Genomic DNA, 15,685 nt, shown 5'->3' with positions numbered 1-15,685 from the left:
ATTACATCCGAGGATCAGCCAGTGTGATTAAGCTGTGTCGGCTTTTAGCGTTATTGAATATAGCAGTGATTACTTAGTAATATCCCGATCCGTACGCCACATATCCATGACTAATCCTGGTAAACGTAATCAGATAGGAGCGGCTCGTGGGCTCAGGAGGTAGAGCGGTCGTCCTCTCGTTAGAGGAGCCGCCCTCGGCCACCGCGGTCTACGTGTCGGTAGTGCTGTCGAGCAAGATACTGAACCCCCGAAATGCTCCGAGAGCGGGACTGTTGTCTTGCTGCTGATGAGCAGGAGGCTCCTTGTACGCTAGCTTGTGTGAGTGTGGATGGTCTGAATGCCGGCTTGTGACGTAAAGCGCTTTGAGTGGTCGCTAAGACGGGAAAAGAGCAGTGTTTCACCTGCCGTTATATTAGACTATAGACATTATATTAGGCTATAGACGTTATATTAGGCTATATACATTATATTAGGCTATAGACATTATATATGTTGTATTAGGCTATATACGTTATATTAGGCTATAGACGGTATATTAGGCTATAGACGTTATATATGTTATATTAGGCTTTAGACGTTATATTAGGCTATATATGTTATATTAGGCTATAGTCGTTATATTAGGCTATATACGTTATATTAGGCTGTAGCGTTATATTAGGCTGTAGCGTTATATTAGGCTATAGACATAATATTAGGCTATATACGTTATATTAGGCTGTAGACGTTATATTAGGCTATATACGTCATATTAGGCTATAGACGTTATATTAGGCTAATATTATACGTTTTATATTAGCCTATAGACGTTATCTTAGGCTAATAATATACGTTATATATTAGGCTTATATAGACGTTATATTATGCGGGGGGTGGAGGACGGGCTTCGAATGACCATTAAATTTCTTTATAGTTTTTTGCTACTTTGTTTCTGTTCCGCAACATTCTTTATGTAAATATTGTACGGAATACACTTTGTTTTACGAGTCAATCTCTATGGAAGACCATTTCCGCCACAAAAAATAAAGTCATAAGAATGACTTTTTTTAAAATCTCATATTATCTCTTGAAAATCCTGGCTACAGAATCCTGGAAAATCTGGATGGGAGCAGAAAAGGCATGACTAATACTGTAATACAGTGAGACGCAGTAATCTAGAAATGGTGTGATTAATGCATGAATGACTCCGTTTTGATGTGAAAACAGAAGGAAGGAATCTGATCCTGCGCTGTGTGTCTCTTTGTAATCTGTTGAGCACATCTCAAGGCCAAATATACAATTCAAACACAGAAACATGCATAATAGCTCAACACTGAAGGTTCAGTGTTGGGCGAAAGTGCAACGAGAGGCCGACGGTCGGAGTCTTCTGTTGATCACTCCCTTCACAGCTGCTTTCTTTTATGGCCACTGCTTCCTCCATTGCTTCTATAGTATACACAGAAGATTCAGACGCCCCCGAATAATCAACAGCGGAAAGTGCTTTCCAGGGAGAAAACGTTATTAATCCAATGGTTAACAACCAAGAAGGCATTACTGTTCGCGGGAGGAAGCTATGGAGCAGCTGGGCGCGTGGCTGTGCATAGCTGAACAGACCATCTGTAAAATAATTGAAAGTCCATATCTATAATTACATAGAACAGTGTACTTAATACTTTTCACCAGAAGGACCACAGTAGGTGTCAAATCAGCAAAGCACTCAAGAGTCATTTTGGAAAAAAAAACACTGACAAAGAACCTACTTTCAGATATAAGGAGTAATTAAAACCAGAATGGTCTCTTTAAAGTAATTAACAATGTTCAGAAGTTGTGGTTGTAACGAGCTGCTATAGGCAGATATCCTGAGACCTTGTGGGTCGTCTTTAAGGTGAAATATTGTGTTTGTCGACACTGGTTTCATCCAGTATTTGTTGTACTTAAACACACACACACAAAATAAATAGTAGATATGTTATGGCATCAGTCTCCCTGTTTGTTTGAGCCATCCATTCACCTCCCAATGCAGACTTTGTCGTCCTTTAACCTTTTGGAAACCGTGTGCGAAAATCCCCAATTTTAAGTCCCAGCATGCCCCATCCAGACAATCTTTTGCCATAAAATACGTAATTTCTTCATTTTTGAACCTAACAACACAGGTTTTTGGACTGAAACTCCTTCCTAACAGGTCAAGGCTTCGTTTCATAGTGATTTTTGTTGCAGATTCTGGTTCTTTAGGTCCTAATCTTTCTAAAAAGGTGTCTTATTGACCGCTCCAGGAGGCATTTTTAGGGAAATCTGGATCATATCATGCTGGATGTTCATAGTTACGACCAAAATATCTTTTAAAACTGATGTTTTTGCAGATAAAAATTTTTTTCCCAAGACTTTGCTGAACAAATACATACAATAAACACAAGTATTGGAACAAATTTGGGGTTCCTACAACGACTCAAACGCATGGGAAAAGGAGGTCTGAAGCCAAAAATTCGTTCCACAGCATCACATGACTTCCTTAGAGACGGTCCTTCAGGTCCTGGCTCAGGACGATGTGGGTCGTATGCAAAACCAGTGCGTTGTTTATCGTAGGTAAACTGTAGGCAACACAGTTGCGTTACTGCAGTGGTGATTTAGGGCCATCTTCACATTCTGACTGCGTTGCCTGTTTGTTTTTTCCCCCGTCAAACTTAAGCGTTCAAGGCTGACAGGGCCAGAGGTGTTTTCTTTGTTTTCCTTGGACTTTCTCTCTGACAGCAAAGCCAAAATGCAGCATCAACCATATACTTTAGTGCAGTGGTTCTCAATTAGGGGTACATGGAGATTTATTATGCATTTAAAATGAGCAATAAAATCAATCAACTTAATTCTATATATTCCACACTAAATCAGAAACTGATGGCACAACGCCGTGTGTTACGTCTTTTTTTCCAACTAGTCGAGGGGATACTCGGCTAAAAACAATATTTCCCAGGGTGTGCATCGCTGCTTTAGTCAATACGTGCAGTACCTCAGCACCTCAGCAAGCTGTATTTATTGTGATTAGAGTTATGGCTCCGATAATCAGCGGTTATTTCACGGTCTATGCAGTTGCAGTTAGAAAGGTAGTTCGAATTTCAGTTTGCACCTGTTTCTAGTTTTTCTTTTGAAAGCAGGAACTTCATGTATCAAGTAGCAAAACTGTATAAATGCTCCAGTAAAGCTCAATTAGATTCAAATTCAGTGTGAAAAATACCATGCCCCTTATCGAATGATTGCACACGGTTAGCATCGTTAAATTCAGGAAAATGCCCAAAAAAAAGATAAATATTTCTTTTAATTTATTCTTGACAGTACAGTAGTGAGGGAAAGAGGGTTGTTGTATAAATCTGACAAAAGAGTGACAGTCGGGTAGCCAGATTGCCTCAAAGCGCACAAAAAACTACACTATTCAGTTGTGCGGGAACAACACGATGCATCATATGACCTTCAAGAGTCAGCGACCCGGGCAACATTTGTTTCTCAGCGTGAAAATGACCACTTGCAGCAATCACCAGGGTACGGGAGACATCTGTGGGTTTTTTCCCATGATATTGAGGGCACGAGGAAACATATTTTGCGTGTGTGTGTGTGTGGCGAGCTTGTCGTGGTTTTGCCAACGCTCTGCAGGCACGCGAACCAAACTGTTCTCCCCTCCAGCCACCGTCTGCTCTCTTAAACGCAGCATGACCACAATTCAACGGTTGAACGAACGCGTCTCCTCTTTCACGTTTCTGCAAAAATAATTACATAATTGAGAAAGAAAAATTCAAATAAAATGTCTTTCACATGTTGTTTTAACTTACAGGAGAGATGAACATTGCCCGATTGCTACTCTAATCGTGTGTGTGTGTGTGTGTGTGTGTGTGTGTGTGTGTGCGTGCTGACCTCCCCAGGCATAACCCGCCACATTGACTTAACGGATCAATCCACACCTCGCAGGTACACCAGATGGGCATCACTTTGACTTTAACACTCTAAGCTGTCTGCCAGAGTTGGTTTACACGAGACAAGCAAAAAAAATAAATGAATAGATGCAAAATAAATTAGGCAATATACACCAAATTTAGAAACAGTGAAAGAGTACAATTGTGTATTTATTTTATATTTTTTATTTACTGACTTGAACGTCTTCCTCACGAGATGAGAAGTCATTTAAAATTATATATTTACTCGTTTTTGTCAAAACGTAATTTTTGATGAATGTAAAAAAAAGAAATTCTGCCTGCATTTCTCTGATTAATGTGTTTTTATGTTCCATTTTTAATCCGTAATGTTGTGGCGTAAAGGTATTTTATCGGGCTGAACGCCATCGTGCCTCTTTGTTTTCCCATTGGGAACTGCGTGTTTAACCTCGTGTTGCAATGCATTGTGGGGAATTCCCTTCGGCAAAGTCATCATCTTACGGAAAGGGTTCACAAAGGGTTTTCAAAATGTCTGACGCGGAGCCCTCAGGCACTCGACAACGTGACGACGGGACGCCTCCCTAAACCCTCAAAGGACTATCGAGGGAGTCTGTGAGTCCGTAGAGGTGGAGATCGAGTTCAGGCTCTTTGTTTTGTTCTCCTCCATGTTTAAACCTGACACTGTTGGGTGTGAAGGTGTGTGGAGGAGGAGGCTGAGGACACTAGGTGAGTTTAGGGTACAAGTTACATTTTTCCAAACACGTAGTTATTTTTCGTCTAGATGCTTTCGACGTATTGGTCGGTGCTCCCTCTAGTTGTTTTGGTAAAAAATGTTTAGCGCATGTAAAGTCATTTTGCATTAATATTGTTTTCAGTGGTAGTTTTGTTGTAATATTAAGAGACGTAACTGTCTCCCCAAAATGTCATTTAAATGACGGGTTGTCATTTAAACCCAAGCGAGGAACTTTCCATAAACCTAACCAAACGCACAGCTGTGTGAAAATCTGAAAAAAATAATGTTTTATTTTTGCAGCAGGGATTCGTAGCAGTTTTGGAGAGTGACATCGTTGCACTGATAGAAGTGTGGGATAAAAAAAAAGCTCCTGTGTGCCGTTCTGAATGGTAGTTTAAAAAAAAACTGTCTGGTTTGATTATGACATTTTGCAAAAAGCCTTTCTATTCAAAGACCAAATATTATGGTTTCCACTCACTGGTGGGGAAGAGTTCAGAGCTCCAAGGTCTTCCTGCTGCTGAAATATGGAAACTTTTTTTTTTTTCATTTTTAACAAATCTCCGAACAAGTATAGCAGTTTTTGAAACTGAATTATTTTTCCCTCGAGGTCCCTGAACCCTGTACGACATTGATAACTGACAAAGGGCTAATTCAACAAAAATGTATTTCATTTTTTCGGAAACGTCGTGTGGTTTTAAAATGACTAGTTTGAGAGAGTTTTGAGTTTTTTTCTTGTCCGTGAGATTCCTTGAACATGGAGGGTGAGTGGGGATCTCTGCAGGTGAAGAGTGTTGGGGTTTTGTAGAATTGTAATAGTTTAGTTTGTCAAAATTGAACTTGCACATGTGTTATATAACAATGTTTAATGCGTACATTAAAATATATAAGGGTTATGATAAGTAACTGAATGCATAAGAAGGTCACTGTATGTTTTGTATCACTGTACAATAATTCAGGAGTGAATAGATTTTTAAGTAGTGTTAGAATTGCGTTACTGTACCTTTAAGAGTTAGTTCTTGGAGGCTGTTGGTCCGTGTACCGGATCAATCTGTGTTTCTTGGAAGTTTTTGTTTTTCGCACGGCTGAAGAATAAACCCGCCCCTGAAACGGCGCAGCGCCAACTGCAAGTGAGGAAAATGTTTCAGGTGTGAAATTAGGAAAGATTAACCAACGGTGGCCTTTAAGCCTCGCGAATGTGCAGTATTTGAGCTAGCCACGGTCTCTCTCTAGCTCTCAGGCCACTATTTCGTTAGCTACCTGCTAACGTAACGTTAGCTAAGTCTCGGGCGGAACCCACGCTGTTAGCTAACGTAGCTGTTACATTAACAGCTACGTTAGCTCACAATCTGTGGTTTTCGCCCGAGACTTAGCGGGCCTCGATCAAGTATTGTATCTGCCGAATTTATCACCAACTTTTTTATTAAATATCCTTATTATAACTCGTTGGATTCCGGCGCTTCTTTCCTCACGACCGCCTGGGATTCTCGGACATATTTTTTACAAGAGCGAGGCACATCTCGCCACGGACACGCAGGAAATTAGATGTCCCAGCAGAGCCGGGAGGGGGGCTGCCTCATGTGCTCGGCTGCGCTCTCCTGACACCTCCCATCACTCTTTTTGTGGCTGGAGACCTCCTCCCCCTTCACCCATCATCCTCTGCTTCTCACCAACACGTCTACCAGAGTTTTGAAAGATGAGGTCGGATCCCGGGGACAAGCTCACCCTGCTGGCGAGAAATGTTTCCCCGCGACTCCGGGGTTCAGTCTCCTCGTCTTTTCCTGGGAGAAGTGGAGCAGCGCTACAGATTGCCATAAGCTTTTATGGATTAGTTTGGAGAGTATAAAAAAACCCCCTCATTTGATTGCTTCTAATTTGTTCTCGCTTTTTCATTTTTCACTTGTCATTTGCTTCACTTCAGTAGCAATGTCATCCCATTCCTCAATTTGTTCTTTTTCAAAGTCTAAACTTGCTTCCTATTGAAATCCCATCACAAATGTTCCTTTTTTTTTTTTTTTTTAATCATGACTGTCCTCTCTTTCTTTTTGTCTCACTCTCTTCACATTCGGGGTAATAAGTCATATTTTTTTCATCTGACTTGGATTGGAAAGCCCATGCTGTGCCGAATAGCGCTGCAATTGGAGAGGGAAATAAAAATAGCTTAGCATGTCAGCAGGGGTTTATGATGGCCTCTTTTCCTCAGAGAACTCGTATCACTTCCTCCCCACATCTTATACACTTGAATGTTGGAGCACCAAGTCAAGGAAAACAGGACATTTCATTGTTTTAATCGTGGTACAACTTGCTGTAATAGCTTAATTTAAGGCTCTTAGCCACAGTTCATTCATCTTTTAGTCAGATCAAAGCTTTGTTTTTACTTGCAAATCATGGTAAGCCGGAGCCAGACAATGGTGGACATGCAAGAAGGACAACATCGTATTGATCAGCTACGTTTAACATCATCTCAACTCGATCTGAATCTCCCGGATTCTGAATCCAACATCTTTGATATTTATGACTTTAAATCCTGTCGTGTGGAAGGAACAGCGATGGAGCAAGTTGACCTGAAAGTGCACAAATGCAACGTTTGCCTCCTGACAGGAGAAACCGGAGGACAGCCTTGTGGATTTACTGCGACAGGACGAGTTGATGCCCCGTGTAAGACTTCTGACATCCACGGTGCGCTCCAGTTTTTGTCTTGACCGCGTACATTTCTGTGAAATGCCAATTCCCTGAAAACGCCACTCTGAATTTTGTGAAATAAACTCAGAGTGTGCTGTGTCTCTTTCCTAAATCGTCTGGCCTGTGCGTTCTTAGAAATTGGTTTAACCTCTTCTCTATGCTCATGTCAGTGGTCACCTTTTTAAAAATGAAGCATTACCCAAACACATTGTTCAGTGGTTTCACTCGGCAAAAGATGAGATTAACACATTATGTCTTTCGTCAGGTAGACTCATTTCAGTGACACTTCAATGTTACAGTAATTTCCGTTATCAAGGGACAGATCCTGCAAGTGTCCATGTCCACATTGTGCTTTCTGCTCGAGAGAAATCACAGGTGTTCCTGTGCGTTGTCGAGAAAGAGTTGTCGTGCTAAATGGGTTACGGAAACTTTGTCGAATTAATTCTGAAATGCGGAACGTTTAACTCGCATGGCTTCTTCCCAAATATAACGTGTCGTGTCTTGAAACATGGCCACTCGCCCATGAAACAGAGCTAAAGGCCTCTCTCCCTTTTCTAGATTTTCCAGATTTCATCCAGAAAAACCTGTAGCGCCAACTCCTAATCAAACACTCTAGTATATCCACTCCAAACTCACCAAATTAACATTTTTTTGTGTAACATTTCTGCTTCAAATTCTTTTTTAACTGCATGAAAACACGGCTAATGTATCGCGCTATAAGAGGTTGTAGTTGTGTTACTCAGCCAACCAACTGCAACACATTCACGTTGGTTTATGAACGACGTCCTCCAGACATACACCCAAAGATAACCAGGTACCCTTGAACCCGTCACATTGAATTCGCCGTCTTTTCTGACGAGGGCCTTTAACGTCGCTTCGTGTGCCTACGCGTTGTAGTTCAAGCGTGAGATGTGATGCTTTGCCACAATGTATGTGTGCACTCTTGTAAAAAAAACAACCTGTGTTGGATAACCTCGCTCTGAAACTGAAGATGGCACCCGGGGGATGATCGCTTAGTCACTCCAAAAGGAGCAAGGACGGCGCTTTTGATGGAGGCTTGTTTGCCCAAACCCATCGGTAAAATGGCAACCTGAAGTTCTCGCATTGAGTGTTTGTGTATTTTTTATTTTTTCTAGAGTGCTGCCGTCTCACTTCATATGTTATTGTCACTTTAGCGGCGCATTAAATTCACTCCGAGGAAGCACACCTGCCTCACGTCGGATATAATCACCTCGTCAGTGGCTGCTCGACAATAAACGAGAGGCGGGAAAAAGACAACATCCACGTTTTTCTGAACCTTTTTTTTTTGTCTTCTCCAAAATATTTCTATTTCTACCAAGTCTACCAGCTTCACGACGTCCTCCTTCCAACATCGAGCTCTGAGAATCTGTTCTCCACAGATGACAGGTGTGTCGGTCCAGTCCGTCTCCCAGAAACTAGAACAATTAAACAAGAAAAAGAAAAGAAATCAGATTGCTGAAGTCGAGCAAAGTGACTCAATTTCCTTGCTTTCTATGCGCGAATAAGTTGCCATATATTAGTAGCAATGGGAACGCAATTAAGTTGCATTGTTCAAGAGAAACCAGACTTCACATCGATGGCAATCACGTAATTATGCGTAGAGACGAGACGGACGGTTGTCTCATTGTGTCTCATTTCAAGATGGAAACTACGGAGAAAAGTGTGCAGGTGATTACAACGCATGCTAGAAAACGCATGAGCAAGTAAATTGAGTGAAATGTGATGTTTTCCCTCAACACAACCGCCGGATCTGAGACCCTGCGTTCTACGCCTCAAGGTACCCGTCCTATTTTACACATCACAAGTAGTCACTCGACATGTAGGTGTGTGTGTGTGTGTGTGTGTGTGTACCTGACGGTGGATATGATTGTATCCACTCGTAGTACAATCCTGGGTCAGAGTGAGATAATGATGTTTTGTTGTGTTTTGACTGTTATAAATTCTTCCACTTCAGTTACAGCCAAGTGTTGAGATCTTGATTTGGTTCCCAAGATGGGAGTCTGAAGTCCACACACACACACACACACACACACACACACACACTAAACTGTGAACGGCTGCTGTGACTTCATGTCATGACCATACGTGTCTCTTTGTGTTAGTTGTTGTTTGAGGTAAACAACCAGTTACAACTTAAAGGTTTTAAAACATCCTGATGGTAGTTCTAGTAGTTTTGTGTCTTATTGTGTTGGTTTTGTGTCTCTTTGTGTTAGTTTTGTGTTTTATTGTGTTGGGTTTGTGTCTCTTTGTGTTACTTTTGTGTCTCATTGTGTTGGTTTTCTGTCTCTTTCTGTTAGTTTTGTGTTAGTTTTGTCTCTCTTTATGTTGGTTTTCTGTCTCTTTGTGTTGGTTTTCTGTCTCTTAGTGTTAGTTTTGTGTCTTGTGTTAGTTGTGTGTCTCATTCTGTTAGTTTTGTAGTAGATTTGTGTCTCATTGTGTTGGTTTTCTGTCTCTTTCTGTTAGTTTTGTGTTAGTTTTGTCTCTCTTTATGTTGGTTTTCTGTCTCTTTGTGTTGGTTTTCTGTCTCTTAGTGTCAGTTTTGTGTTTTGTGTTAGTTTTGTGTCTCATTCTGTTAGTTTTGTAGTAGATTTGTGTCTCATTGTGTTGGTTTTCTGTCTCTTTCTGTTAGTTTTGTAGTAGATTTGTGTCTTTGTGTTGGTTTTGCGTCTCTTTCTGTTAGTTTTGTGTCTTATTCTGTTAGTGTTGGCAATACTATTATCATATTTTTCAGCAATACTGTTATATCTTTTATATTTTGTGCCTTATTTTTATTTCTTATTTTTTAATTGTAATTCTGTGTTAGGAGGACCGAGCAAAATCCGCTTTTCATTGTGTAGAATAACTGTCTGTTGTCTGTGCTTATGACAGTAAAACATCTTGAATCTAGATGGGGGCATAACACACGCGGTCATTTAAAAACAAAAAAAATGTTTAATTGGAACGTGAAGGGACGACACCACATTTATAATATCTAACTTAATTGACGCCATTTCTTATCTGTGGTTAAATGACAATACAAAAGAATATCTACTTAATTAATGTGCAGGCAAAGTCCAACTGATCTGATGTCCAGTGACGAGAAGCTGTGTTCAAAGCCCAGCTGACTGCAGACGCATAGTTTGACACTTCATGTCAAATTAAGTGCTTTTTCTACACGTTTCTGGTCATAATTTCAACTTCTATTGTAATCACTGCTTCCTCGGCGGTGCACATCCACACACACTTAACAGACATGACAACTAAGACAAAGGAAACACTAAATAAATGATGTTGATAATGCACAGACGCCTGATTCAGCACCCTGGACAGCGGCCATGACAGACAAAACTCCTGACGATGGCAGTGCTTTTTTTATTATTATTATTATTATTATTATTATTATTATTATTATTATTATAATCCATAGGGATTGTTAAACCTTCCTGTCCTCTTTTTCCTCTTCATCCAGATAAAATTAAAGTCAGATTTAATCCACTTTCTATACACGGTCGGTTTTGGTAACCGCAGACATGGTCACGATAAACCAATAAAGGGTTAACAGCTGCGTGCCGTATCGTTGTATGTGGAGCAGATTTCAGTCGTCATTACCACAGAGGACAGATTTTGAATTTCTTGCTATTAGTTTCCCTCGAAACATGAAATCCACCTCCAACAGTTTCTCTGCTCAGAAGGAGAGAAAACGCAAATAAAACATCTCGTTAAGGTTTGTGAACTGAAAGAAATCAGCTGCCACGTCTGTTTTTAAATGTGATACTTTGAAGTGTTTGTGCACCAAAACACAAATCCAGAATTGGAGTAAATTATCACCTAAGTCGATAACCTGGACTGGAATTCAAACCTCCCCCGCTGCCACTCGTCGGCACATCCAGTCCAACAAAGTGCGATCCTCACTCACCAAGCCGAGCGGCTGATACTCCCTCGGCCTGCTAACGAGCACAACTACCACTCCTCCCTCGTAAAAAGGAAGAAATCCCTCACCCATTAGCGGTGACCCGCCGACAGAGCGCTCAGTGCTTTTGAAGGACAGGAGGCAGAGGCCAGAGCCTCCAGGACCAAAAGCCTGGATTAGTTACTAATCCTCAGAGGTATTTCTTCTCCCCCCCACCTCCTCCTCCTCCTCCTCCTCTTCCTCTGTCACCCCCTTTGCTTTTCAGGAATCCGCTTGCTGCGCGTCATGACTTCAATAATGAAGAGGAGGGAGTTGTGCAGAGAGATGTGGGAGAGTCGGAGGCCGGTTAATGAAACTATTAGAGAAGCTCAGGGAACGTGGAATCTGGCAATCTGTGGAAATATTATTTTAAAGATGCTTGAAAAATTAACTCTTTAGTCATTTTACAAAACTCTTCGACATACAACGATTCACTGTCCGGATATTTATGCATTTATATTAGCATGCTATTACCTGCCTCATGAAGTTTGTACATATATATATATGTGTGTGTGTGTGTGTGTGTGTGTGTGTGTGGTGGCCAGTTCCTGCTTTCCTGTCGATATATTTCCTGTGATTCCATCATTCTCATAATTGTCGATTTATTCCTCTCGAATCGAACAAACAAAATCTGAAAATCTGAAAATCTGTCCCCGTTCCACATAAGAAAAATAAAACCTGACATTCGGTCCCGCCCCTTCCTCTTATACCAGCTGATCCTCATCAAATTAGCATAAATAATTCACACAAAAAAGGCATTACTTCAAATATATATATATATATATATATATATATATATATATATATATATATATATATATATATATATAAACACACACACAAAGCTATTGGAAATAGAAGGTGTTCTGCCCTCCAAGCTGAAGTGATCCTGACTAGTCATCTGCAGTGTGTGCATGTTTGTGTTTAATCGCCCGCTTTTCCCTGACTGTGATTAAAACAGGGACGAGGCAGGAATCGTAATTTGCTTAAATAATTGCTCCTCCGTCGTTAGCTGCGTACATGTTAATTCTCCATGTACATGGTCCGGGCACGTGGAAGAAAACAATCCCTTTGATCTGTAATGTTTCGTCACAGAGGTGCCGTCTGGTGAATATGTAATGCCGGCGTGTTTGTCTGCGCTTTACATTATTGTGCGAGACGAGCGCTCGCTTTTCTTTTTTCCTCGTGTTTCAGGAGCTTCGCTCGAGCTGCTGATTGATTGACAGCCTCTGACGAGGGGGCACAATAATGACAATCATCGTCGCGTAACCGTCTCACTAATTACCGCGTCATAATCACTGCCATCAAAGGAATTTGAGTTCCTCATTTGCAAGAGCGGAGGAGGGGATGTGGGCGGGGGGGGGGGGGGTGACATATGCACACACTCCTCTGGTGGAAGTGCAGCGAGCTTTGTGGAAACGATTACACTCTGTGGTAGAGGAACGCTGAAAAAGGAGGAGCAGTTCCAATCAGAGATGATGTCAGCTGATCAAGTGACCAGATATGGTTACTTACACGATAAAGGGTTAAAAAAAAAAATAGGGGCTACAGAACCATGGATTATCTGCAAGTAGACAAAATGACGGCGTGGAGTTCGTCCTCGTGTGGTCAGATCGAGTTAGGCTGGAGTTGTTTGTTTGTTTGTTTGTGGAGGGGGGGGGGGGGGGGGTCTTTTCCTCCGTTCCCCCCGTAGCGCAGATTGGATTATACTGAGCAGATGCAGTAGAATTAGTGTTGGATCGCTGCGTCGCATATGCTCCCCAAGGAGAGATGGTCTTGAAGAAAGGTTGAGAGAGAGAGAGAGAGAGGAGAGAGAGAGAGAGAGAGAGAGAGAGAGAGAGAGAGAGAGAGAGAGGGAGAGAGGGAGAGAGAGAGGGAGAGATGGAGTGCAGATGGTTGAGTTACTCAATGTTCAAACATCCCTGGGCAATATAGTGTGTGTGTAGTGTGGACTCATTGCTTGTAATAACTGCGGTCACATTTCTTCCTGCCACAGTCTCTTGCTTTAGTGGGTGGAGGATGAGCGCTGGCCTCGTGGAGGAACTTCACATCTGCAAAATGACGCCGCAGATCCAGGAGAGGAAGCTTTTCAGAGAAGCGCTCGAGTTTGAGAAGACAGGAAGCGTCACGTCGACGCTTATCAACCGAGAAGAAGAGCAGCTGAGTTTATCTGAAAACTGTGGAACCAATTGTGTCTCCTTTTTCTCTGTGTTTGAGTCGTTGTAAGAACCCCAAATTAATTCCAATACTTGTGTTTATTGTATGTATTTGTTCAGAAAATTCTTGGGAAAAAAATCTATATCTGCAAAAAAAAAAATCACTTTAAAAAAGATATTTGTATCATAACTATGAACATCCAGCATCATATGAGCCAGGTTTCACAAAAATGCCTCAATAAGCGGTCAATAAGACACCTTTTTGGAAAGATTAGGACCTAAAGAATCAGAATCTGCAACAAAAATCACAATAAAACAAAACCTTGGTCTGTTTGGAAGGAGCTTCAGTGCAAAAAACTGTGTCGTTCAGTTCAAAAATGAGAAAAATCACCTATTTTATGCCTAAAGATTGTCTGAATGGGGCATGCTGGGACTTAAAATGGCCGCGCGAGGTTAAAGCCCTTCGTCCTAGGAATGAGATGTTCAACTGGCGCAGTGTTTTGGTGTCCACATAGTTTGGCTTTCCCCCTTCCTGTGCCCTGATAACACCTCGCATCCGTCACTTTTCTGGCTCGCAGCCCCCTGCCCACATCTGATTAACGCCCGCCCACCTAAACGCCGTCGTTTCCCTCCAACCGCCTCCTGCCTCCGCTGCCGTTATTAATCGTGGGAGTGTAGAGGAGACTTGTTGTGGCACGGAGACGAGGCCCCGTGTCCGCTGACCTGAGATGACCCCGCCGCTGACGAACCAGACACTGGTCCTCTCACGGTGTTTATAGGAAACATGATGAGGGAGCCTCACGATGGCCCAGCAGGGGATTTCTCTTTTCCCATATTTGTACATTCTCCATTCCTGTTTTTTCGCCTCCCTGCATTCAAAGTTTTCCCACGAGAGATGGCAAGAAAGAGAGAGAGAGAGAGAGAGAGAGGAGTCGAGGAAACCGGCGCTAAACAAATTCGACATCCTCGCCTCAGAGCCGCCATTTTTCCAAAGCGACGTCAATTAAATATGACGTGCGGCGCGGCCGCAATCGGCTGCCTATTGTTTCGTCACGCGGCTGTATTTTATGAATCTGTCAGAGGAGCGGGGGGGACAGAGTCCATGACGTCTACGTATGCTTTTTAATTCAATTCATCACGTGGCCGTCATGTGACAAGAAGCCTTCTCCTCGCTCCTCCAGATGCTTTTTTTTTTTTTTAGGGATTTTTGTCGGAGCGAGGAGATCGATTTCCAGGTCACGGGGGCCGAAGGATGGAGGAGACGAGACCTCGTATTGATTGGACCGTGAGAGATTTCTCTGCACTCCCCGGCCTGTTTTTAAGGGTAGAGAGCCGCTGCTTTAATCGAGATTGTCTTACCTCTTAAACACAAAGGGTGTTAACAGCCGATGAATCAACAAAGCCGACAAGAACAATTTCCCCCGACGTCGTCGAGCGGAAACCTCAAACTTTCGTGACAAATTATGAGACGAGTTGGCAACCGTCACGTTACCTTCCTCGGCTGGTAAACAGAGTCATAAATTTACAACTTCAGAGTAATTATCACGACAACAGCTGGCGCTTGCATCCACGCGGCAGAGCGATGGGTTTAGCGATGCATGGCGGCGGCGGCGGCGGCGGCGGCGGCGCCCCCGGATGCAACCGCTGTGAGGGACGCGAGGATCACGCCGTGATTAACTCTGATGTCTCGCACGGGAGAGTCAAGATCATGCTCATGAGTCTCTGACACGACAGCCAAGGTTTAGTAGACATTGTGTTTAGACATTGTGTTTAGTAGACATTGTGTTTAGACATTGTGTTTAGTAAACATTGTGTTTAGACATTGTGTTTAGTAAACATTGTGTTTAGTAGACATTGTGTTTAGTAGACATTGTGTTTACAGACGCTGAAACAAATGCAGTCAAGAAAATTCTAATAGAATATTATTGATAAACTTTTTTCTTTTTTTATGATACATTTGGATGGCAATATAGATTTTTCCAATTTTTTATGTCATGAATACAATCACAAAGAAGCAATTATATATATATATAATTACATATAATATTATAATTATATATATAATTATAATACTATATAATATATGTACAATATATATAATATAATATTTTATATATATATATCTATATATAATTATATATGTAATTATAATAATATATAATATATTTATATATTATATATATACATACATATAAATATATAATCATATATGTAATTATAATATATATATAATAAATAAATATAAATAATAATTTAAAGCTCTCGACATGTAAAA

This window comes from Clinocottus analis, unplaced genomic scaffold (assembly GCF_023055335.1).
Source record: "Clinocottus analis isolate CAN_PGR_092001 unplaced genomic scaffold, fCliAna1.0.p SCAF_1, whole genome shotgun sequence".
NCBI lineage: Eukaryota > Metazoa > Chordata > Actinopteri > Perciformes > Cottidae > Clinocottus > Clinocottus analis.
This window is presented reverse-complemented; position numbering follows the sequence as displayed.